Raw genomic sequence first — 24747 nt, 5'->3', positions numbered from 1 at the left:
TAACTTTGTAATTTTTTGAAGCTTTTCGAAGTGGCTTTGGTTCCTAGTTTTCAGCAAAAGCTTCTTTCCACTGTCGATTTTACGGCCAAACTCACTAAGATCACTGCCAACGGCGTCCTTGATGGTTTTACCTACGATGAATGGGTTTACGGGCAAGACAGAGTCATTTGCCATTTGAAGCACCAAATACTTTAGTTCACCATTCTCATTGTCTTTGTCCATCCATGGGGGCATAGGTCTCACTCTACGAGTGGTCCCGGGAGGGGGAAAATTCCCCCCTAAGGGGGGAGGGTCTGACATGGTGCCGGCCCAATGTAAAAATATTTCTTTTAAAACAACTATTTATTTCAATTTCAAATCACTGTTTAAATCACAGAATCACCACACCAACAAACACTTCACTGTGATACAGATATTATCCCTAACCACGTAAAACCAGTCCTGAAAAGGACTGCATTGAACGGCTAAAAGTAACACTTCACAGCAAGGTCGCACACGAAACAAAGAGGAAAAATACCGGGTAACAAATCACAGACTACAGAGCAGGATGAATAAGAAATACGTCCGCGCACTTCAGCTGTCACAAGTCGAATGTGACGATCACGAATGTCTGGAACTTGACTGTCTTTACGGAATAAAAGATTTAAAACCTGGACGATCACGAATGAAACGAACGAACGAAAAGAGAAGAGAACGCGTGGTGGGAACGACGGCTTTTTATAATCTTTTAACGGGAAATAGTTTAGTCTGGCTAAGTTGGTAACTATTGCTCGAATTAGGGTGCTCGAATAAGGTTGCTCGAATTAGGGTGCTTGAATTAGGGTGTTCGAATTAGAGTGCCCGATATTTTGAATTGACGGTTGACGTCAGCTCCGGACTGTGGTGAGGCTATAACGTAGTCGCCACAGTGCTCCCCTGCTAGACTGGAATTACCGGTAACGAACGGGGATGATGACACGTCGCTGTGAACGCGTAACTCCGGTCGAGAAGTCGTTCGGAGGTGACGGCTCTGTCGGTGGTGTTGAAGCTGGTGGTGGTGGCTCTGATGGTGGTGAAGCTGGTGGTGGTAGCGCTGGTGGTGGTGGCGTATACTCTGCTGCAGATGGTGGCGTAAGCTGTGTCACTGGCTCGGGTTGCTGGAGTGAGTAGCACGGTTTCAGGCGGTCAATAGAGATGTTAGTTGCCCTCTCGTTGATCAGGACTTCGAATGACTTGTCACTACGCCTAAGCACCTTGTAAGGCCCTTGGTACGGCGGGGTAAGGGCTGGGCGGACGGTGTCATTCCGGACGAAGACGTGGCTGCATGTCCGAAGATCCGAATGGACGAAGGGTGTTGCTTTGTCATGCCAGGCCGTCTGTGTTGGGCGAATGGTGTTCATGGCATACTTAAGCGACTTGGTGAACTCGGTGGTGTCTGGCAGGCTGGTCATCGGGATGCTATTGAAAAACTCCGCTGGGATCTTTAGCGTGCTTCCATAAACCAGCTCTGCTGGCGAAGCTTTGATGTCGTCTTTGTACGCTGTGCGCAATCCAAGGAGTATGATGGGAAGGTGGTCGGTCCAATGAGCGGTGTTTTTGGTACAAATAGCTGCCTTCAGCGTACGGTGCCATCGTTCTATCAAGCCGTTGGCCTGCGGATGATAAGCCGTTGTGCGTAGATGTTTGATGCCCAGTAACTGGTTCAGCTCCGCGAAAAGCGTCGACTCGAACTGCCTGCCTTGATCCGTGGTAATGAACGATGGAACACCAAAGCGAGCTATCCATCCACTGAGTAGGGCTGCGGCTACAGTCGTTGATGTTATGTCAGGGATGGGAATAGCTTCTGGCCAGCGTGTGAAGCGATCGATGATGGTGAGGCAGTAACGGTGTCCATTGCTGATCGGGAACGGTCCAACCAGGTCCAGGTTGATGTGTGCGAACCTAGCATCCGGTACCGGGTAGCGTCCTAGAGGGCTACGGGTATGGCGTTGCACCTTCGTAGCCTGACACGCTAAGCAGTGGCGGACGAAATCTCGCGTATCTCGGCGGATGTTCAGCCAGACGAATCTCTCCGTCATCAGCTTCGTGGTAGTTTTCGCTCCGGGATGACTCATCTGATGAACCGCGCGTAGTAGTTGTTGACGAAACGGTTTCGTGACATACGGACGAATGATGCCGGTGGGGCAATCGCAGTACAAAGCCATGCTGCTGCCAGGTATTGGAACTCGTTGAAGGACCAGGTACGTCCTTGTTTTCCCGCTCGGGATCTCGGGTCTGGTCTTCGGCCAATTTCTCGTAGTCGATGGATGTTGATGACCGGATGGGTTCGATTCGGGACAGCAAGTCGGCAGTGACGTTCTCCTGGCCTTTAACATGTCGGATGTCGGTGGTGAACTGGCCAATAAAGTCGAGGTGCCGTGCTTGTCTAGGAGAGGCCTTATCCAGCGACTGGCGGAAAGCATAAACCAGAGGTTTATGATCCGTGTAAATATGGAAAGAACGTCCTTCCAACTGATGACGAAAATACCGGACGGCCAAGTAAACAGCTGCTAGTTCGCGATCGTACGTGGAATATCGGCGCTGTGCGTTGTCGAACTTTCGGGAGAAGAAACCGAGCGGCTGCATCTGCCCGTCGATGACCTGATGTAAGGCGGCGCCGGCAGCGAAATCTGAAGCATCACACCACAGTGATAGTTCGGCGGATGGTACAGGGTGTACCAGCATGGTAGCCTGTGCAAGTTGCCGTTTGCAGTCCTCAAAGGCCGTGTCGGTAGCTGGGGTCCACGTCAGCGATGACTTATCTCGCCGTTTGTTGCCGGGAATCATCTCCAGGAGCGGTCCTTGTGCTCGCAGTGCGTGGGGGATGAAGCGCCTGTAGAAGTTGATCATCGCCAAAAATCGCTTAAGCTCCATGACAGTGTTTGGCTTCGGGAACTGACGTATGGTGGCGACTTTCTCTTCCAGTGGTAGGATGCCTGCAGACGTAACACGGTGTCCCAGGAAGGAGATCTCAGGCTGGGCAAACTCGCACTTCGCAAGGTTGATGGTCAAACCGTGCTGCGTGAGGCGAGCAAATAGCAGTCGCAGGTGTTCGCGATGTTCTTCTGGTGTCTTCGAGGCCACTATAATGTCGTCGATATAGGGAAACACAAAGTTCAAGCCGCGTAGCACATCGTGGATTAGCCGTTGGAACGTCTGCGCCGCATTGCGTAATCCGAAGGGCATCGTCACGTACTCAAATAGGCCGAAAGGAGTGATGATCGCTGTCTTCGGAATGTCCTCTGGATGGATGGAGATCTGGTGGTAGGCTTTCTGTAGATCCACCTTTGAGAAAACGGTTTTTCCTCCCAGTTGCATCGTGAAGTCTTGTAGATAAGGCAATGGATACCGGTCAGGGGTGGTACGCGCGTTGAGGGACCGATAATCACCGCACGGACGCCAGGAACCATCAGCCTTTTTAACCATATGCAGCGGGCTGGCCCAACTGCTACTGGACGGTCTGCAAATTCCTAGCTGCACGAGGGAGTCGAATTCTGCTTTGGCTGCTTGGTACTTGTCGGGTGGAAGACGACGCGAACGGGCGAAAGTTGGAGGACCCGTTGTTTCGATACGATGTACCACCTCGGATTGCATCCGCACACCCGGTGAGTTTGTGATGAGTGTAGGAAACTCGTTCAGCAGGTCGGCCATCGGTGAATTTGCGTCGCACACCTTGACGGCGGTTTGTCGAGTGGTATCCGGAAGTCCTGGCACACGTAGGTTGGTTTGGGCATCCACCAAACAGCGCTGTCGAAGGTCTACTATAAGATGGTAATGGCGAAGAAAGTTCGCTCCAATGATAGCAGAGCTTACGTCCGCGATAATAAAATTCCACACAAAGGGGCGGCGTAAACTAAAATCAAGTGTACGGAGGGACTCACCAAATACCATGATCGGAGTACCGTTGGCTGCAAACAGTCGCATGGTGGACGGCGTCGGGGGGGTGTAGTTGGCTGGCTTCGGTAACACGGAGACATCGGCACCAGTATCGATCAGGTAACGCTGGTTGGTTCGTCGGTCGATCACCATCAACCGACTGCTCACAGGTGAGATGGTAGCCACCTGCGATCCGATATCTCCAGCGTATCCTCAGGCTGAAGACGACGGCTGGCCGACGCGCTGGCTGACAGGGGCTGGAAACGAACAGGGCTGGCGGCAGGTCCGGGCGGCTGTCCCGTAACGTCGATGGTAGTAGCACTCTCCTTCAGATGGTTCTGTACCGACACGAGATGACACTGGTGGACGTGGGCGCGGTCGACTTTGGCGTTGTTCACGGTTACGACACTCTGTGATGGAGTCGTTAAGTTGCTGTGTGAGTTCGTCCACCTGGCGCGAAATGCGTTGCTCGAAATCGTTGGGTGTGGTGCGCACCCCGGCTACGGCATGGTGCACACTGGTGTTGTTGGATGCGGACAGGCACTCCACCATCGTATCGGCGACAGCAGCTTTCTCAGTTACACTTCCGGGTGCAGCAACGACGGCCGATTGCACATGTGGCGGAAGCTTGTTGATCCAAAGGTCGGTGAGGAGCGTACTGGCCAACGTGTCGCTGGAGGCTCGGTGCATTTCAGCTAGCAGCTGGGATGGCTTGCGGTCCCCTAAGTCCATGCCGTATAAGAGACGATGGAGGCGGCTACGCTGGGATTCCCCGAAATGCTGGAGGATGTTCCGCTTGATGTAATTGTACCGTTCCGTCGCAGGTACATTCTCGATTATCGGCTGGATCTCGTTATACACTCGAAGAGGGATTTGGGCCATCAATACGTGGTAGCGCTTATGGTCCATTTTGGCGGTGATTCCGGTCGCGGCGAACCAATGCTCCAGTGCACAAAAGTACGCAGGCAAATTGTGCAAGTCCATTTCGGGTACACTCAGTCGAACGGCCTGTGCTGCTTCCACTCGAGGATCACTTGCCGTTTCTGCTGCTGTCATGGCATTTGTTGCTTGGGACGTGCCAGTTCTCTCCGTGTTCACCGGGGGTGCATCGTGCGTTGCCGCTTGGGGAGCGGGTTGACGTGCTGGACTATGTTGCATCATCTTTTATTCGCTTGCGAGCGCGTGGTTTCACGAGAAGCGAGAACAAAAGAAGTAACGTGGTAGTCGGGAGTTGGGCTTACTTCAGCGAGACAAAATGGCGGCTGTCAATGGCGTCGAACGTGCAAAATGGCGGCAGTCAACGGCTTTACAAGGAGCGCTTTCTTTTGTCCGGGCTGGAACGATGGAATCGTTGCTCTTCCTTCTCTTTGGGGACGGCGATATAACCGGCGGCTCGATCCTCTGTAGCGATGCGGGTTCATGATGCAAGGGAAACACGTCGGTGCGTATGGAGAACAATGCACTCGGGACGGGACACTCGCGACACTTACGCACACACGGGCGTGAAGGACACACGCGACGATTACGCACACACGGGCGTGAAGGACACACGCGACGATTACGCACACACGGGCGTGAAGGACACACGCGGGCGTGTAGGGCACTCGCGACGATTATGCACACGCGGGCGTGTAGGGCACTCGCGACGATTATGCACACGCGGGCGTGTAGGGCACTCGCGACACTTATGTACACGCAGGCGTGAAGGGCACTCGCGACACTTTTATGCACGCGCGGAAACCGATCGAACACGGTTTTTGTCCTTGCGAAAAAAAGAGGCACGACACTCGGCGACGCTTGATACACACACTACACGTACCGATTTTACTCGCGGCGTTGACGGACCTGGGCGAACGGGAACCGCGTAGCGTGGAAAGGCGAAAGCGGGCCGATGATGAATCTGTCGATCGGGGAATCTCGGGAATCACGTCGGGGTCACCAGTTTTGGCTACCTCGTGGGTAGACCACTTTTTTATTTGGATTCCCAAGATGTCACAAAATACATTTTTTTACAATGTTTTTTTTATCACGGTTTACGCAGTTACGGGAGCACGTCCACTAGCGGATGAGAACGAAAAGAGAAGAGAACGCGTGGTGGGAACGACGGCTTTTTATAATCTTTTAACGGGAAATAGTTTAGTCTGGCTAAGTTGGTAACTATTGCTCGAATTAGGGTGCTCGAATAAGGTTGCTCGAATTAGGGTGCTTGAATTAGGGTGTTCGAATTAGAGTGCCCGATATTTTGAATTGACGGTTGACGTCAGCTCCGGACTGTGGTGAGGCTATAACGTGGTCGCCACATATATATATATATATATATATATATATATATATATATATATATATATATATATATATATATATATATATATATATATATATATATATATATATATATATATATATATATATATATATATATATATATATATATATTTATATATATATATATATATATATATATATATATATATATATATATATATAAATATTTATTAAGGCTCAAGGAGCCGGTTTAGTGGTATATGCTCATCATGAGTTCAAGCCCCCTATGGATTGTATATGACAGATGACAGACGGATATATGACACTGATTATCCTGCTATGGGTTACAGATACCCAAACCCATTAGTGGCACAGAAAGGCGCCTACAGGGCCACTACGCTTTTACCGCTTTTTTTTAAAGAAGGCAGGCACAACATTTCACACTTCATTTTAATTTTTTAAGACAAAGAAAGTTTTAAAGATGCTCCTCTATGTGTATAGGTTAACTAATATTTGATATGTGTAAAATTGTTTTTGTTTTAGAAAATATCCTCTGTTTTTCCCGCCACAAAACTACCATTCATTTTGAATATTGATGGCGTGCCTTTGCACAAAAGTAGTTGAACAGCATTTTGTACAATTTTTGCCAAAGTACACAAAATACCTTATATTAAACCTATGACTGTGGCAATATTTTGTGGGACAAAAAAGCCAGATTCACTGGAGGAATACCTTCGTCCGTTGGGAAACGATTTTAATCAAATCATTGACAACGGAAGACTTGCAGGCTCTCTTTGGTGAAAATTGAAGTAAATGCAATTGTGGCTGATTCCCCAGCACGTGCATTTCTTAAAGGTAATGCAAAAATGCAAATTGTGTTGTTATTTTATTCCTAGGTTTGGTATCACACGTAGGGTATCACGGCTGTTTGAAATGCACGGCAGTTGGATATTATCATCCAACATCAAGAACAAAGTGCTTTCCATCAACCAGAGCTGTTCCGAGGACGGACGTAGAATTCCGTGCGGGTGTTTATAAGGAACACATAAAAGAAAAATACCTCACTATTAGAATTGAAGAAATACAAAATGGTGAAAAAATACCGGTGGATGATGACTTGAATCTTTTCAATTCAGGTATTCAACGCCGTCATTTGCAAGGGAAGGTCTACGGATTGTGGGGTTTGGAAAAGTGGGCTGCAGAATTTGATGAACAAATTTCGTTGCATTTGGTAAGCATAGTTTTGCCATCGGATATCCATCATAAACTACGCAAGTTGAACGATTTGATGTTTTGGAAAGGCTCTGAGTACAGTTCTTTCCTTCATTATGCTGCTCCCGTCGTTTAGAGAGGCAGAGTTAGCGACAATGAATACAACCACTATATGCTTTTCAATTGCGCTGCAAAATTCCTTTGCTCAAGAACGTTTAAAGTCCAATGGACAAGAAGCGCTGGATATTTGCTTGAACAATTTGTTGCTGACTATGGTAAAAATACGGGGAAGGGTACGTGAGCAGTAATGTTCATAATTTGCTATATGCTACGGGGGAAGTAATGGATTTTGGAACTCTCCATGAAACATCAGCATTCGATTTTGAAGATGCGCTTCAGGGTATGACATGCATGCTAAGTGGTTACAAAAATCTGGAGCAAGTCAAAAACCGTATGTCCGAGTTAGACAATTTAACTGCTCCAGAACCAATATTTTTTTTTTATGACATCGAAATCCACGGTACTAACGTAACAGTTCTCATGAACATTTATGTATTCAAGAAAGGAAATAGAGATGGTTGGTTTCTTTCCACAGAACAAGAAGTTATTCAATATTGTTCGGCAGCGAAGGTATCTTCTACTGTGCGTATTACTGGAAAAAAGCTGATTGGCAGAATGAAAGAAGCCTTCATCTTCCCGCTTTCCTCAACATACCTGTTCACATTTGATTGCAACGTAAATGGAATTGCAAGATCCATGGTCGAGCTAAGTCCATTAGAAGTGTTTTGTAAACTTGTGTTTTGGAATGGCATTCCGTTAAATAGGATGGAGCTGCCTTCCTTCCATTGGATGCTGCCTTCCCGATGTAGACAACATTTGATAACCGGTTAGTTTTGTTTGTAATAAAAATAAATATTGTTTATTTAGTGCGCTTCTGATATCATTCATTTCATAATTGGTATAAATTAATTTATAATAAAACAAAGGCCTGGCCATAATTGATTAATAATAATTCAAAAATCGAACATATTCATAAGAAATAGAACGGCCTGGCCGTAGTTGCTTCATAATTATTCCTAAATAACACTATTTCAAAAATTAAAATAATTTATATGGCCTGCCCATAATCAATTCATAAGAATTCATAACTAAAACCTATAAAACAGTAAAAATTACTTATATAAAATGCTATGGTCTGGTCATTCTTCAGTAGCAATAGATCACATTTCGTTGTTAGTAATTAATTTCAAGAAACTTATTCTATTTCTTATTCTATTTCTTATTTACATTTTCTTTGTCAATTTTAACATGTGGAGCTGGTTTTCTCGCACCAGTTAATGTGGTCATCCACATGGCATTATGTTTTTTTTAACAAAAAACTTCTCTACTTCTTCATCTTCCAGATTACCAAGATCTTTGAAAAGTTCCAACATATTATTTAATTCCTTCAAACTTATTTTTTTACCTCTGCCGCTCTAAAAACACTTAGCGAATTAAAAAAAAACGTCGATAGAGCGATGCAATATGTAATTGATTCTACTGTCAACTACTTTTCTTAAAATAAATATTTGTACATTTTCTTGGAATTGTTGACCGACTTCTAAAAGAGCATCGAACCCTTCAAGATCAGTTTCGTTGACGAGTGGTTTAAAAAAAAAGTTCACTACTTTGCCTCGGAGGGCCAATGGCCCCCGATTGAACCGCATGTAGAACAAATTGATATAATGAATTAAGGGTACGAAGTATTATGCGATTGTCCACGTTTTGACAAGCAGGCGATTCAACTGGAGCCGGGAGCGGTTCAACTGAAGACACGTCATTAACATATGGGATATCATCGATCTGCCAACTTTCTTCGATAATTGATGATACATCAATATCATCGCCACGCTCTGCTTGTGACGATGTCATTGTAGACGGTATATTGTGATGATGGTGAACTAATTCCTGAATGTATGTCTTTTCCGATTCAACGCCTACCAACGAGGAATTCACTGGCGTAGGCGTTTTCCACACGATAGGTACTGGTGTAAAGGGCTTCACATCGAAAGGCATTACATCAATCAGTTGCGGTGAAATGATATCTTTTAATGCTGGCAGAGGAATTTTAATAATAATATGGAAGCGGCACTTGACGATGAAGGTTTTTTCGGTAAGGGTTTAGAACGTTTCTTTCGCGATTGGTCTCCATCACCTGACTTGTTTCTGTTTGTATGTACAGTTCTCTTTCCTGGTTGTAAAGCAGTCTCTGATGGGTAAGCAACGTTTGGTACCATTTGAGAAACTTTCTTTGATGGCACAATTGCTCCGAACGACGACGGAAGCATCGGAGGAACCAGCGTCATTTGGGATGTTCCAGCCGTACCAGGCACTTCACTAGAGCACGGTAGTGGTCCGTCTGCTACGAAAGAAAACGGAGACAATGAAGGTAACGGTGTCATCGGTGATGTCACTTTTCCTCTGGATGGTTTTAAAAACTTCGACGGCACCCCCTTCGTACTTGACGACAACGGAATTAGCGGTGGGGGAAACGTTGTGCGTATCGTTTTAAACGCACCTGCTGGCAACACACGTGATGGAGGAAAAAAAGCACGTTTGCTGAATGAAGCCGTTAAACGACAATTCAACGTGGAAACAGTCGAAACCAGCACAGCCTTTTCTGGAAGAGTTGGAAAACCTGGAAATACTGGAAGATTCGTTTTCAAATGTCATGCTTGTGGAAAACCTGGTCATAAGCGTATAAATTGTCCGGAAAACAAAGGAAATGAAAGACACGTAAAGGTGGAAAATCAGAAGAAGAAAAGTACGGCACATTATGCGGAAAACCAAGACGACACGGCGTTTATAACTGGTGATGTGAATTTAGATGAAAATTTCCAATGGATACTCGATAGTGGTGCATCGAAACATATAGTGAACAACAAAAAGAGTCTGCAGAATATTCGAAAACTGAATTCACCGATTGCTATAAATGTGGCCAAGTCGGGAGTATCACTAATCAGTGATGTAATTGGAGATTTGAAGATATTTGTGAAAATTCAAGACAAGCAGTTGCCATATACAGTACACGATGTATTGTATGTACCTGGACTTTTTGCGAATTTGTTCTCCGTGAAATGAGTCGTTGAACGAGGAATGGAAGTAAAATTCTGCGAAAATGGTGCAAAAATCATGCGTGGATCTAAGGTTTTGTGCACTGCAAGTCGAAAAGGTCGATTATATGAATTGGATATTTCAATACCAAGTATCGAATCTGCCATGGTTACTGATTCTCAGGATTTGCGGACAATATGGCATCGTCGGTATGGTCATATTGGAAATATGGGTCTAGTGAAGCTCATCCAAGCTGAAATGGTTGAAGGAATCGACAACTGTGGAAATGTGAAACCGCACGCAGGAGTCTGTGAATCGTGTATAATGGGAAAACAAACAAGGCTACCATTTGAAACAGTTCCTCAACCTCGATCATCGCGACCATTGGAATTGATCCATTTCGATGTTTGTGGGCCGTTCACACCAGCTTCCTGGGATGGTAAGAAGATGTTCGTTACCTTTATTGATGATTATACGCATTTTACAGCAGTGTACGTGCTGAAATCAAAGGCGGAAGTTATCAACGCTTTTGTTAAGTACACATTGATGGCAACAGGTCACTTTGATCGTCGAATATCCCGAGTAAGATGTGATAATGGCCGTGAATATATCAACTCAAATTTTACTCATTTTTGTGAGGAAAAGGGCATTGTAATGGAACCAACCGTTCCATATACACCGCAAGAAAACGGAGTTGCTGAACGCATGAACAGGACGATTATGGAACGTGCACGAGCTATTTTGGACGATTCGAAATTCAAACGATCGATGTGGAATGAAGCGGTTTTGACGGCAGTCCATCTGATCAATCGAAGTCCATCCTCATCTTTAAGTATGAGCAAAACTCCATACGAATTGTGGTTCGGGCACAAGCCAAATGTGTCTCGTTTCAGAATATTCGGAAGTAAGGTTTTGTGTCACATACCGAAAGAGAAGCGAACGAAGCTTGATGTCAAGAGTCAAGTAGGATTTCTTGTTGGCTACGGAATCAATGGTTATCGTGTGTGGGATCCTGTACATCGGAAGATTATCGTTCCTCGTGATGTTGTAATCGAAGAATTAATGTCGAATCGTCGTTTGAAAGAATCCACTTTTGACCAAGAAAGGATGCTACCAGAACAGGTTAGTGAAACAAATGGTATTATTGAATTTACTGTTCGACATCTGTGTGGTAGGTTCGGCGCGCACTTTGCTTACCAGAACCGTGTACGGTAAGCCGATGCGCGGGATGTGGAGGAAGAGTGCAGAACGAGGCGGGGTATCGAGGCGAGAACGTACCGTAATTGGTTTAATTGCGAATGAATTATATCATTCGTTCACTTCGTTAGGAAGAGATGGTCAAGTTACACTTATGCAACGGACGGGTGGAACTACGGGACTTTACTTGCGCGATGGATCGGATTCCAGGCGGCGTTAAAACGCTGCGGGAGTATTAACCGATTAAGGTGCAAACTTGCACTTCTTCCGTAGAAGGGGTATTGCTGATCGGTCAACCGACTGAACAGCTGATAACCAAACGCGGTTACCAATTGGGCAGAGCCTTCGGCGGCTTCTGCTTAATGCTTAATAGTGTCTGTGATGCCCCTATTCCCCGTGCGTCCTTGTCTAAGGATCTTGGCGTCTTCTTTGACCCGAGTCTTTCTTTCAAGGAGCACACGGACTATGTCATCAACAAGGCCAACAAAAGTCTTGGTTATATTTGTCGCATGTCCACTGAAATTCGTGATCCTTTTTGTCTTAAGTCCCTTTATTGTTGTTGGGTCCGTTCCGTACTGGAATATGCCTGTGTCATCTGGTCTCCTGTTCAACTATCTCTGCTCCAAAGGATTGAGAGGATCCAGAGACGTTTTACAAGGATCGTATTTCGTAGGTCGCTGGGTCATCACTCTATTCCGCTTCCTTCGTATGACGATAGATGCACTCTATTAGGCCTTGCCAAGTTGGAGCACCGCCTCTCGGTCGCTCAGGCTTCTTTCGTCGCTGGCATATTGCTCAATACGATTGATACTCCTTCACTTCTGTCGCGCTTACATTTGTATGCACCTTGTCGCACCTTACGTTATCGTTTTCGTCTCCAGTTACCTATATGTCGTACACGTTTTGCTCGCAATGAGCCTTTTGTAAGAGCTATGTCGTCTTTTAATAGTACTTCTGATCTGTTCGATTTCAACATATCCTATCCTGTCTACCGATCCCGTCTTCGCTCCTTTTCCGTACCATAAACTCCTTCCAACTCCTTCGTGAATAATTGTATACTATAGTCAGTAAGCACTATTGCTGTAACCCATCGTGGCCGAGCAATTAATAAGATAAAAATAAATAAATAAATAAATAAATAAATGGGGAGAAACACTAAACACGAGTGATCTACGTGTCTGAAACTAGTGAACTGTCTCACTGTTTCGAATAAGCTTTATTTATAACGCATTCTTAAACAGTGATGACACAATGTCTTTTTACACTTATTTTATGTTTACGACTAATATTGACCTACTTTCATTAAGGCCGGGCTACATTGATCGTACTCCTGAGTGTAATTTTTGTGAACGCGTACGCCATCTAGCGGCGGCGGGTCGAAGCTAGAGGCTGGTATAATTTATCTGTCAAAAAGCGTTTTGGGTCGAGGAGCCTATAATTTTGATCACAAACCAGTAAACAAACAGCTCGGTGAGTATGTTCGATATTTTGTCGTGTATGTTTTTTTGAAAATATGTGGTAATTTAACATACATATTGTATTTCTAGCCATGGAACAAGCAGGAAGCAGCCGACGCAATGAAAAAATAGTAAGTACAACTGTTTTTAACGAAAATTGTGTGTGTGTGTGTGAACTGTTGTCTGTGAATCGCCGGCTCGGCTCGGGGCCGCAATTGTGCTGAACATTTTATTAAAAAATGTAGTGTTTGTAGGTTTCACAAGTGCTTAAATAATTTGTTGTAGGGTTTGTCCATCTATTTCATCATTTAAACTACATTGCAGAGTGTGTGAAACTGGTTGTTCGTTTTGGTATTGTAGCGGTTTTTAGTATAGAGCGTGTTTTTTTATTCATGAGGAACGGCTTTGTCATATTGCTTGGTAGAACTTTTTTTTATAAAATTGTAAGCAAAATTTACCGGCCTATTTGTATACATTTAATATAAAAATAGCACGTGTTATTATTATCACTGTGGTTCCGGTGTGACGGCTAGCATGACCGAATTATCACGCGATTGTCGACCTTTCTGTTGTTTTAATTTAAATTAAAAAAGGGAAGTATTTAACTGAATTTTCTTTTTCATTCCAGGATCATGAAAAAAGCCTCCGCTTCATTGCCGAGGTGCAAAAGCACCGTGTTTTGTGGGAGAAAAAAAAAAAAAATTATAAAAATGTAGTTTTGAAGGGCGACGCGTGGGCTGCGATAGCGGCCAAGGAGGAGGTTTCGCCACAAGATGCGAAACATCTGTGGTCCCGACTCCTTGGCATTTATCGGACCAACAAGGCCAAGGTCAAGAAGACGACGCAAACCGGTGCAGGTACATGTAGGAAAATATATATACAGTTAATTTATTATTTCTCATCCCAATTTATTATTGTTTTATTTTAGGAAATGACGACGTGTTCCGGCCACGGTGGTTCGCCTACCAAGCGATGTCTTTTGTAGACGAGGCCACCCAAGATGCGGTGCATGTAGACACGGTGAGTATGTTTATACTTATTTTAAATAACTAGTGGTGTGGGTTAACTAGTTTGTTTAATCTTTGGCGTGGAAGCTAATGTCAGCTTTCAAATCATTTTTTTCATAAATGCCTAGTATTGAGCATGAAATGAATCATTTCACACACGAAGTGTTCCTATGATCCTTAAAATGTACACATATACGGACGATCACGACAAGCAGGAAATGCTGACCAGCGCACCACGTCAACAGCACGAGACCAATATGTATAGCCGTCCGGAATGATAGTGCTGACATGACGATGGATTCTTTCTTCGCTCGTTGTGCAATTGCAATCGGCAATAACAATTGGCAATCGATCGTTGCGCTGGAAGCAGGTGCGTAGTTGATAGACGAGCGTACCCTGCTTGTTACGATCGTCCGTGATACTCCGCTATTTCAGCGGGTCGATGGCCAATTCGTCCGATAATGTGTTTGGGCGAATCGCTATCGTGTACGTAGCTATAGTTAAGTTTCTCCATGATCAATCTTGAAGAGAATTGATTGTAGAAAGATTTTACTGTACATAGTTACATGCGTATGATTATCGCCACGTTCGTCCACTCGATCCACCAGCAGCAACCAAACACAACAGGCATGTGGCCACGTTTATTCGGTGAGTGAGCTAGTAAGCCAGCCAGTTTATCCAGCCGCTAATAGAGCAGGCGAGTAATGCTTAAAAAAATCTGTAGTTGTTGCACTCGCGTACTTAAATGTATATTATAAATAACCATGCTGGTAGTAATGTACAGAATAGTTGGTGTAGTTGTGTTTGCGATTTCATAATTTATTATTAATTTTAATATCCATGGTATTGGTTGGATGGATTTACGTAGAACGATTATGTTTTAAATGGTTTGCAATGTGGTTCCTTATGTCAGCAAGATTTTCTGAAGGTCGGGAAGCAATGTTTTGGAGATCGGTCAAGCCCCCTTCACTTCTCCAATCTCCATCGACTCGTCGCCCGCGAACAACCCTATCAAATGCAGACGGGGGTGTGTATGTGTCCCGCGAAGCATGCTTGCGCAAAAAATTGTGCAAGTAAACTGTTGTCAAAACAATGTTTTTGGCAACATCCGGCTGCAGTTGTATGCCTTTGAGCACTCTCCATCGATTCGCTAATATTCCAAGCGAATTTTCAACTGGCATACGACAAGTAGAGTGCATTTTGTTGAATGTACGCTCCATTGAATCAGGAGGATGCACCCCGCTGTACGGTCTTAAGCAGTAATTGGTAAAGGCAAATGCCTTGTCACCGAGAATAAAGTATGGGACTGGGGTTTGGTACGGGACCTGCAATGGCGTTGCTGGTGGAATGTTTAGTTGGTCGTTTTCTAGCTTGTGATACAGCCGTGTGTTTTTAAATATTCCACCGTCCGATATTCCTCCCTTACCACCAGCATCTGCCCATAAAAAGTTATAATCAGCATCGACCACAACCATTAATACAATACTAAAAAATTTTTGATAGTTGTGATATTCGGATCCGCTATTACGAGGGCAAATAATTTCAACGTGCTTCCCATCGATTGCACCTATTGCGTGAGGAAATCTCCAGCGCTGCTCAAATCGTCTTGAGATTGCAAGCCATTCTTCTTCGGTAGAGGGTAGCTAAAAGAAAATAAAATAGAGGAATGATTTCAATGCATGTTTTGGTTACTGTATATTTTAGAGCTTATGAGAAACATAAATTATGATTTTAATGTTCATTTTCTTTTTTTTTCAGCTTGGCTACGACGATGAGGGCCTCACTCCCCGTTCCCTCGTGGAGGCAGCCTACGCGGTTCCACAATCGTTGGACGACATCGATTGGGATGCCGCGGTTGCCTTCGACCCCGAGCCATTCTCTCCCACTCCTTCTTCCTACCCTTCTGCCTTATCCGTCACTCCTGGCACGATCCGCGAGGGAAACGGTGTGAGTGGGGCCCTCAACAACCGGCTGCAACAACCGGTTTCGGGTGCAACAGGCGCACCGGAAACCGCAGATCCGGACGATTTCGGCCGGTACGTGGCCGATGAGCTTCGGCTTATTCCGTCTCCAAAAAGGAGACGTATTATGAATATTCAGCGGGAATTATTAGAAACATTAAAAAAAAATCTTTAAAAACATAACTTTGAATACTTTTTGAGTTTTGTATATCACATTAGTTACTTGATTGAAGAGCTACGTTCGAGGAAAAAAAAAGTTTCCGTTTTACATGAACCTTTTAGTAATGGGCGGGTCGACCCGAACCTATCGGGTCGGAGCCATTAGAAAGCGACCCGGAGTCGTTCGGGTCAACCCAAAAGGTATAAGTAGTTTCAGTGGGTGCAAATACTCCGGTAGGTACGAGAAAGCATAAACGACTCCGACCCGTTGTTGCTGCGAGTTCGGGTCGGGTCGGGCCACGGTAGGTTCGGTTGCAACGAGTTCGGGTCGACCCGAAAGATCAGTAGGTGCGAGAAAGCATAAGCGACTCTGACCCGTTGGTGCAGCGAGTTCGGATCGGGTATTGAACCTACCGTGGCCCGACCCGACCCGAACTCGCTGCACCAACGGGTCGGATTCGCTTATGCTTTCTCGCACCTACTGATCTTTCGGGTCGACCCGAACTCGTTGCACCCGCGGGTCGGATTTGATTCCAACTCCGACCTAGCGCACCCGCTGCACCCACGGATCGGAATCGATTCCGGCTGACTCTTTTTATACGAGGACGTTGAAGAGGAAAACGTAGTGCAGCACATTTCACACGTTCATTCCGGCTCCGTTTTTCATGAACTATCCGCCGGCATCTACTACCCAAGCAGTGAATTTTCATCCAAAGATGCATGTAGAAAAAATGAGGTTTTTCGCTATAATTTCAACTCTACTCTCTTCATCAATACTGTTGTGTGTGGGTTGATGTCTTTATCAATCGCAATAATATTTAGAAAATCATTTTTTTACCTTCACACCGTTGTATTCATGCGATTAGAGTACAGTTGTTCGCAATGTATTCTGTTTCTCTAGCCAAAGAGTCCCCAGAGCAATGGTTGGCCCCGGCAAACGGGAAAGTTTACTGGCAGGCCCTGGTGCCTGCCACCTGGCTGAACGTTTTAAACACATAAACACTGAAGCGAGGCTGGTTACACCCGCAACTTACCTTGACATAATCCCGCAAAGCCTCGATAAGACATGCGCACGTCTCTTCAACTATTCTGCTGATAGAATGCCTCGACACCTAAAATTATATGTTGATTGATAAAAGTGTGCTTAGCAAAAAGCAAATAGCTAAAATAATATTACTTACCCGGAACACGTATTGGAGGCTGGTAAATGTCTCTCCAGTCGCAAGATAACGCAATGTTATCAGCAGCCTTTCCTGTTCCGTGATTGCTTTGCGGAAATCTGTGTCCATTTTCGCAATTTTTGGACCAACAAGGGACAGTAAATGGAAGAAATCTTCCTTCTTCATCCTTAAAAATCGGTTCATCGTCTCGTATATACCCGATGTCGTGATGTCGGTCAGTAGCCGGTTGCCGGTTTCGTTTCGGTTCAGGAATAAGTCTTGAACCCACAAACGACGTGCATGCGGACTACGGGAACGAGATCGGGAACGATCCCGGACTTCGTTGTTGTCATTTTCAAGCTCTGGCTCGCTCATTTTTCCAAAAAATCGAGAACCACCAACATTTTCACTTCTACTAAACACCGGCCGGTAAACGATTCAAACAATAAACAATGCACACATTGCTACGATCAAGGTGATAACATTGACTACAATTATATGTGGAAGAATTGGCTGTGGAAGCCATGATGGATGGAGTTTGGCAGATGGGAAGGAATGTTGTCGTGCGCTTTGTATGAAGCTTAGGCACCCAACTGTCAAATGACGATTTGCCCCGCAGTACTCGGCGTCCTGACCTGTAGCAATTTATTGATTTTGATCAACATGTCAAACGGCATACAGACAGCCTGGTCGAAAATTGATGAGACACCAAGCATGAATAATTTTGGCACTTAAATTATACCCACATCTAGCTTGCGCTGGTCGCCGCCAGATGCGCTAGTGAATATAAAAATTACGCTTGCGAGTACGATCAATGTAGCCCGGCCTTTATGTGGTTGCTAACCTTCCTGTTTTGAGGTTTGTTCATCAAAATATAAAGTCAATGTCCGGTTGTTTGTTTGTCACTTGGTGTTATTGTTGCGCAATCGTTTTGCAGCCGTTCTGAGTTGCGAGGCGCGTTTCATGTTACCGTCGCGTTATGTTTTTATAAGTTGTCGGTTCGCGCTTCCTGTCCTACGGTTTGTGTGTGCTAAGCATTTATTGCATGGTAGGTTTTCTGTCTCACCTGATTTGATTGCTGGTTAATTTGAATGTGTTTTTAGTTGGATGGTTTTGGTTAGCAACGATTATGTTGAGGTGGCTTTAAGAGTTGGTTCAACTGTTAGCAGTAAATCTGCTACACCTCCACCCTTCGGAAGAATAACGTAATAAAATGAAGTTATTCTGTCATACTTTAATTGGTCTTTTTTTTGGTTGATTTTTTTTTCTAATACGTTTTTGTGTAAGTTTAATAATTTTGTTTAAAAAATTTATTGACATTATTATCATTTCGTTAAGGTGGGTAATATTTTATGTACATTGATTGATTACCTAGAGATACAATATCATTAATATTTAATTGGGGATTGTAACAGTTTGATATCGTATTGATACGTTTGTTAGGTTCATTTCTTGAGGAATCTGCGATTATAGATTTTTTAATTGTTATCATTGAGATAGTATGATGCAAATTTACTAAAAGTTCTTTGAGATACTTTTTGTAAGCAACAGTTTTTTTTGGTTCACTAAATGTGACATTATTATTATTCTCAGCTTGTATATTCTGGCAATATGATTGATTATTTGTTTCAATTTCCATCTTCTTTGGTTTCGTGCTACGTTTTCTTTTCTTTGCATTATTTAGCTCAGTTGCATGAATGTCTTTACAAATCATCTTAATATTTCTTTCTCCGCTATCTAGCAGTTTTATAACCTCTGTTATAGGTTTCTCGACCGTATTTATGTTACTAACGTCATTGACGATTATCGTTTGTTTACAATTTTCGTTTATATCCTGATTATGTATATGTTCGTCGTGATTTTCATTAGTTAACTTATTATTTTCTTCAATTATTATTTCTGAGTCGTTAATTGATCTTTTCATTTCATAAATTGTTTGATCTTCCATAGATTCATAAGATTTAGTATCATAGCTAGTTCTATTTTTGAAATATATATAATCTTGTTCAAGTTGCACTTGATTGTTCTTTTGATCAATGTTTATATATTCTTTATCATTTTGATTGTAAATGTGACTTTTATACCGTTGATTAGTATCATTATTGTTTTGTGTTAGTGGGATTCTGGCCATTGTGTTTTCTGTTTCTTCTGAGGGCTGATCATTTGCTTGAGCGCAGTAAATTGCTCTTTTCGGAACGCGTTGCTCTAAAATATTTGTGTTAGTGGGTTTCCTATTTTGAATATTGTACCCGTTTGCCTCACGTGGATGTCTATTTTGAACATTTGCTACATTTTTCTTTCTCGAGTTACTGTTATGTGGAGCCTGAGATCTCCAGTTATTATTGCTTTGCTGAGGTTGAGACCTCCAGCTGCTGTTATTTGATCGATGGTCGTACTTAATCGGATTATTTGCCTGAAGCTGGTATGAGCTATTATATCGGGTTTCCTGACTACTTTGTTTGTTATCAAGATTCATTTTTTGCGAATTTTTATTTATATTGTCAATATTGACAATTGCCTTAATTGCAGCGTCTAAGGTAGGAATCATACCTGACAGAACTATTGCCTGATGGATCTCGTTTTTTAACCCTTTTCCAAAAGCTTTCATGGCTATCCTATTTGTTTTTTCGCTAGCCAGCTCTGGGGTGACATTTTCGTTTAGGTAGGCTTGCTTTAGCTCCTCTGCTAAATCCTGAATTTTTTCACCAAAATCCTTCACTGTGGTTTTTTGCTTCATGGAATAGATAACTATTGCAATGTCTTCGGGTGATTCAGTTTTCTTAAAATGTTCATTGATTCTTTTCAAAATGTCGTCAATACTGTGCACCAAATTTCCTACAATCTTTCCTCCTTGTCCTTTTAATTTGGTCTGAACAGCTTGCACAATTATGCGATGATGTTGTTCATCGACTGCTTCCTTTAGCATTTTTAACGCAGCTAGCATTGCCTTAGCTTCGTCATCTCTACCGCTGAATGTCGGTATGGCACTGGTTGCCATTTGTATAATATCCAGCGAGTTCATTTTGTTATAAGTTTTTCTGACGTTCTAAAATTCTAAATTTTGAACGATTTTTTATGATTTTTATCGATGAATCTATAATTCACTATTGTAAACATTTTAAGCGTACTTCTTGTCGTTAATATTGTTTCCCTATTTAATGAATAATCTGCATTGCATTCATATGGCAAACAAGGGTTTTGAAAGAGTCATATCTCGAATTAATCTAAACCTTTTTGCCTGTTACGCAATCCATCTAGTTGGATTATTTACTACAATTTGTCAGAAATAGATATGTTAACTAATTCTTTCATTGTTGGCAAGAGATAATTTGATTCTAGTTGTTGATAATTCTCGTTTCTTCTATGTTTGTTTTGCAATTTCGCATATTTAATGCAGCGCAAATTGTAAAGTCTGACTTGCTTTTTTAAGTCGTTTGAGGATGTGTTTTACATTACCTTCTTGAAATACATAACATGTATTTGTTTTGGTTGATGCTGACGATGTTGCTCGTTGAACATGTTTCGGCGCTTGGTATGACTCGGTGCTTGGTGTAAGCTCGGAGCTTGGTGTGTTTTCTTACGATGTCATCAGTCGATGTCGCTTGGGGTTACTTCTGTCTATTCTCGTCTTGATATGTTGTCTTCCACGTTGGGAATTATTTTTCCATAAAATCACGCTGGTTACCTCTAGTGATCCGTGGTTTTTCCATCCACTTTATTGTCTTGTATTTCAAACTCGAATCACTTGCAATTAGAAATGTTTTCATTGTAAAAACGCAAACTATTTAGACAGCTGTAATTTGTTCATTGCATCTTTTTTTGCTTATATTTTCAGTATTCTGAAAAGTACTTTTACGACTTTTTGGATGAGTATGATTGAAAGCAATATTAGCACAATGTTCAGTTTTATTTCGTGGCTTTCGTGTTGCTCGGAGTGAACATTTTGGGTCTGGATAATTGTAAGGTCATTATCACCCTTTACATTTGCTTTCGGCTTTGATGCGTCGTTACCCATTTTTCTTTAATTTGGTTGCACTTTGTATTTGTTTTGCTAAGTTAGCGTCTTGATGAGTCATTTAGAGTTGAAACTCTAGGTCTAAAAATTGATTATTTAAGCATTGATCACTTTTGCATTTTTAGATAGATTTTCACAACAATGTGTATTTGCACTTAACTGGCACTGTTTTTTAGATTTTTGGGGCATGTGGTAAGTTCTCACAATAAGAGTCTTTACACAGCACTTTAACTTTTTCACTCCACTTTTAATGTTCTTGTAGCTTTTGTTCTTTGCTACGCTGTCACGGTCGCCATGTGGTAGGTTCGGCGCGCACTTTGCTTACCAGAACCGTGTGCGGTAAGCCGATGCGCGGGATGTGGAGGAAGAGTGCAGAACGAGGCGGGGTATCGAGGCGAGAACGTACCGTAATTGGTTTAATTGCGAATGAATTATATCATTCGTTCACTTCGTTAAGAAGAGATGGTCAAGTTACACTTATGCAACGGACGGGTGGAACTACGGGACTTTACTTGCGCGATGGATCGGATTCCAGGCGGCGTTAAAACGCTGCGGGAGTATTAACCGATTAAGGTGCAAACTTGCACTTCTTCCGTAGAAGGGGTATTGCTGATCGGTCAACCGACTGAACAGCTGATAACCAAACGCGGTTACCAATTGGGCAGAGCCTTCGGCGGCTTCTGCTTAATGGGGAGAAACACTAAACACGAGTGATCTACGTGTCTGAAACTAGTGAACTGTCTCACTGTTTCGAATAAGCTTTATTTATAACGCATTCTTAAACAGTGATGACACAATGTCTTTTTACACTTATTTTATGTTTACGACTAATATTGACCTACTTTCATTATGTGGTTGCTAACCTTCCTGTTTTGAGGTTTGTTCATCAAAATATAAAGTCAATGTCCGGTTGTTTGTTTGTCACTTGGTGTTATTGTTGCGCAATCGTTTTGCAGCCGTTCTGAGTTGCGAGGCGCGTTTCATGTTACCGTCGCGTTATGTTTTTATAAGTTGTCGGTTCGCGCTTCCTGTCCTACGGTTTGTGTGTGCTAAGCATTTATTGCATGGTAGGTTTTCTGTCTCACCTGATTTGATTGCTGGTTAATTTGAATGTGTTTTTAGTTGGATGGTTTTGGTTAGCAACGATTATGTTGAGGTGGCTTTAAGAGTTGGTTCAACTGTTAGCAGTAAATCTGCTACATCTGGACGATTTTGGCAATTGTTTTAACACATCGACTGAGGGCATTAAAAACGTGAAAAATACAAATATTGAAGCTACGAATAGATCGGCTGATATTGTTGGAAATTCGGAAGAAACATGTCATGAAAACTCGAATGATACGCCTGATGTTATTGACAACACAGAACATAACGAAGTAGCAGTTCGTCGTAGTCAGAGGATTCGAAATCCACCTGTGCGCTTTAGTGATTATGAAGCTAATGTCGCATTTGCACTGAACGCGGAAAATTACGTGGAAGATTTACCGATACGATTGATGCACTTCGGAAGCGTGACGATTGGCCTGAATGGAAACAAGCGATCAAGGAGGAGATGCAAGCGCTCGAGAAAAATGAAACATGGAATCTAGTAGAACTTCCTGTTGGCGCGAGAGCAGTTCCTTGTAAATGGGTATTCAAAATCAAATACTCGGAGAATGGTACTGTGAACAGATACAAGGCGCGGCTCGTTGCTAAAGGATGTTCTCAACGTCAAGGGTATGACTATCAGGAAACGTATGCTCCAGTAGACCGAATAACAACAGTGAGGACCCTACTGGCAGTAGCAGTGCAGAAGAAGTTCTATCTTCATCAGACGGATGTGCGGACCGCCTTTCTGAATGGAAATCTTTCAGAAACAGTGTATATGCTACAACCACCAGGATTTGAGAGGGGGAAGAAGGTATAAAATCTGAACAAATCCTTGTATGGTTTAAAACAGGCGCCGCAGAGCTGGAATGAAATTGTACGATCAGCATATGACAGTTGGAAAAAGAAATCAAGGAAGATGTCTTCGTAATCAACAGAAGCGGAATATGTTGCGTTAAGCCAATCATCCTGCGAAGCAATGTGGTTAAAGAATCTGCTTACCGAATTTGGCGTGCATTTGAATACTCCGTTAATTATATACCCCATCAGATACAACTTCATACGAGAATGTATCCAGACCGTAAGAATTCAACTGAAGTATATTCCAAGCGAAAACCAACTTGCGGATATGTTTACGAAAGGGTTTTCTTCAGGTTTTTAGGAAACATCGATTTGCGATAGGTCTAAGAGGGGGGGGGTACAAAAACAAAGTAGACCATAGCATATACGACGGGTATAAAAGAAGCAGCTAGCTTCAGTTATGTTGTAGATTAGTATAATAAACTGTAGAGACACATTCTAAACTCATTAGTGTGCGTGTGACGAAAAATGATGGAGGAATTAGGGGGTAAGCGGGGTCTGAAGTCTTTCGTTCGTCACACACACATGCATCTACCAGCGGATTGCGCTGGACCGAGTCTACCCATCTCTCTCGATCAACCATGATTTTTCTGCTATCGCTCTCATCCGAGTGTGAGGCATCCTCAGTCTGTCCAGAACTTTCCCTGTGGAAGGATGTACTGAAGTGAGGTGCGATTTCTTTTGCGACGTACTTTGCTCGTTTACGTTTTGGGCCGTGTTCCTTCTTCTTCTGTTATGGAATGATTTATCCTAGCAAATTGTTAAGGTAAGCTTCTTGCTGTGTGCTTGTGCAGGTACATTCAACTAACCCTTGACGTCTAAAAAGTTACAGGTCTGTGCGCTATTTATCAAATACTACATGCTGGCCTCGTCAACAATGTTCAAAGTGAGCGACGGAAAGAAAACGTTTTCCAGTTTTAAAATATTAAGGTAAGTGTTGATGTAATCCTATGCGCAAAACTCTCCGTAGTAATACATACTACATACATTCATTATAGGTTCATTTATTTGGACAGCGTTCAGCACAATACTGCCACAAACCAACGCCAAGAACCTGTCGAAACGCGCGCAGCCCCCGGTGAGAACGTCATTACTTAACAGAAGCCGGTTCAACACGTGCAGCGCCTGTTCATGACGTCATAATTAAACTGAAGCCAGCTGAACACGCGCAACACGGATGGTACCCCGGGCGCGGTAGGAGGAAGGAAAAACGAGTGGAGGAAGAACGAGAGGAGGAAGAACGGTAAATTTGGAAGGGGGAAAGCGTTCTGCCGTCTACACAGCGGGAGTATGCAAAACACATGTGGGAAGGGAGAGTGATATTATTAAGCGAAAGGCCACGGGAGTGACAAAATGCTGACAAATTTTTCAAAATGTGAG

The sequence above is a fragment of the Anopheles coluzzii genome, chromosome 2, assembly GCF_943734685.1.
Source record: "Anopheles coluzzii chromosome 2, AcolN3, whole genome shotgun sequence".
Classification (NCBI taxonomy): Eukaryota; Metazoa; Arthropoda; class Insecta; order Diptera; family Culicidae; genus Anopheles; species Anopheles coluzzii.
This window is presented reverse-complemented; position numbering follows the sequence as displayed.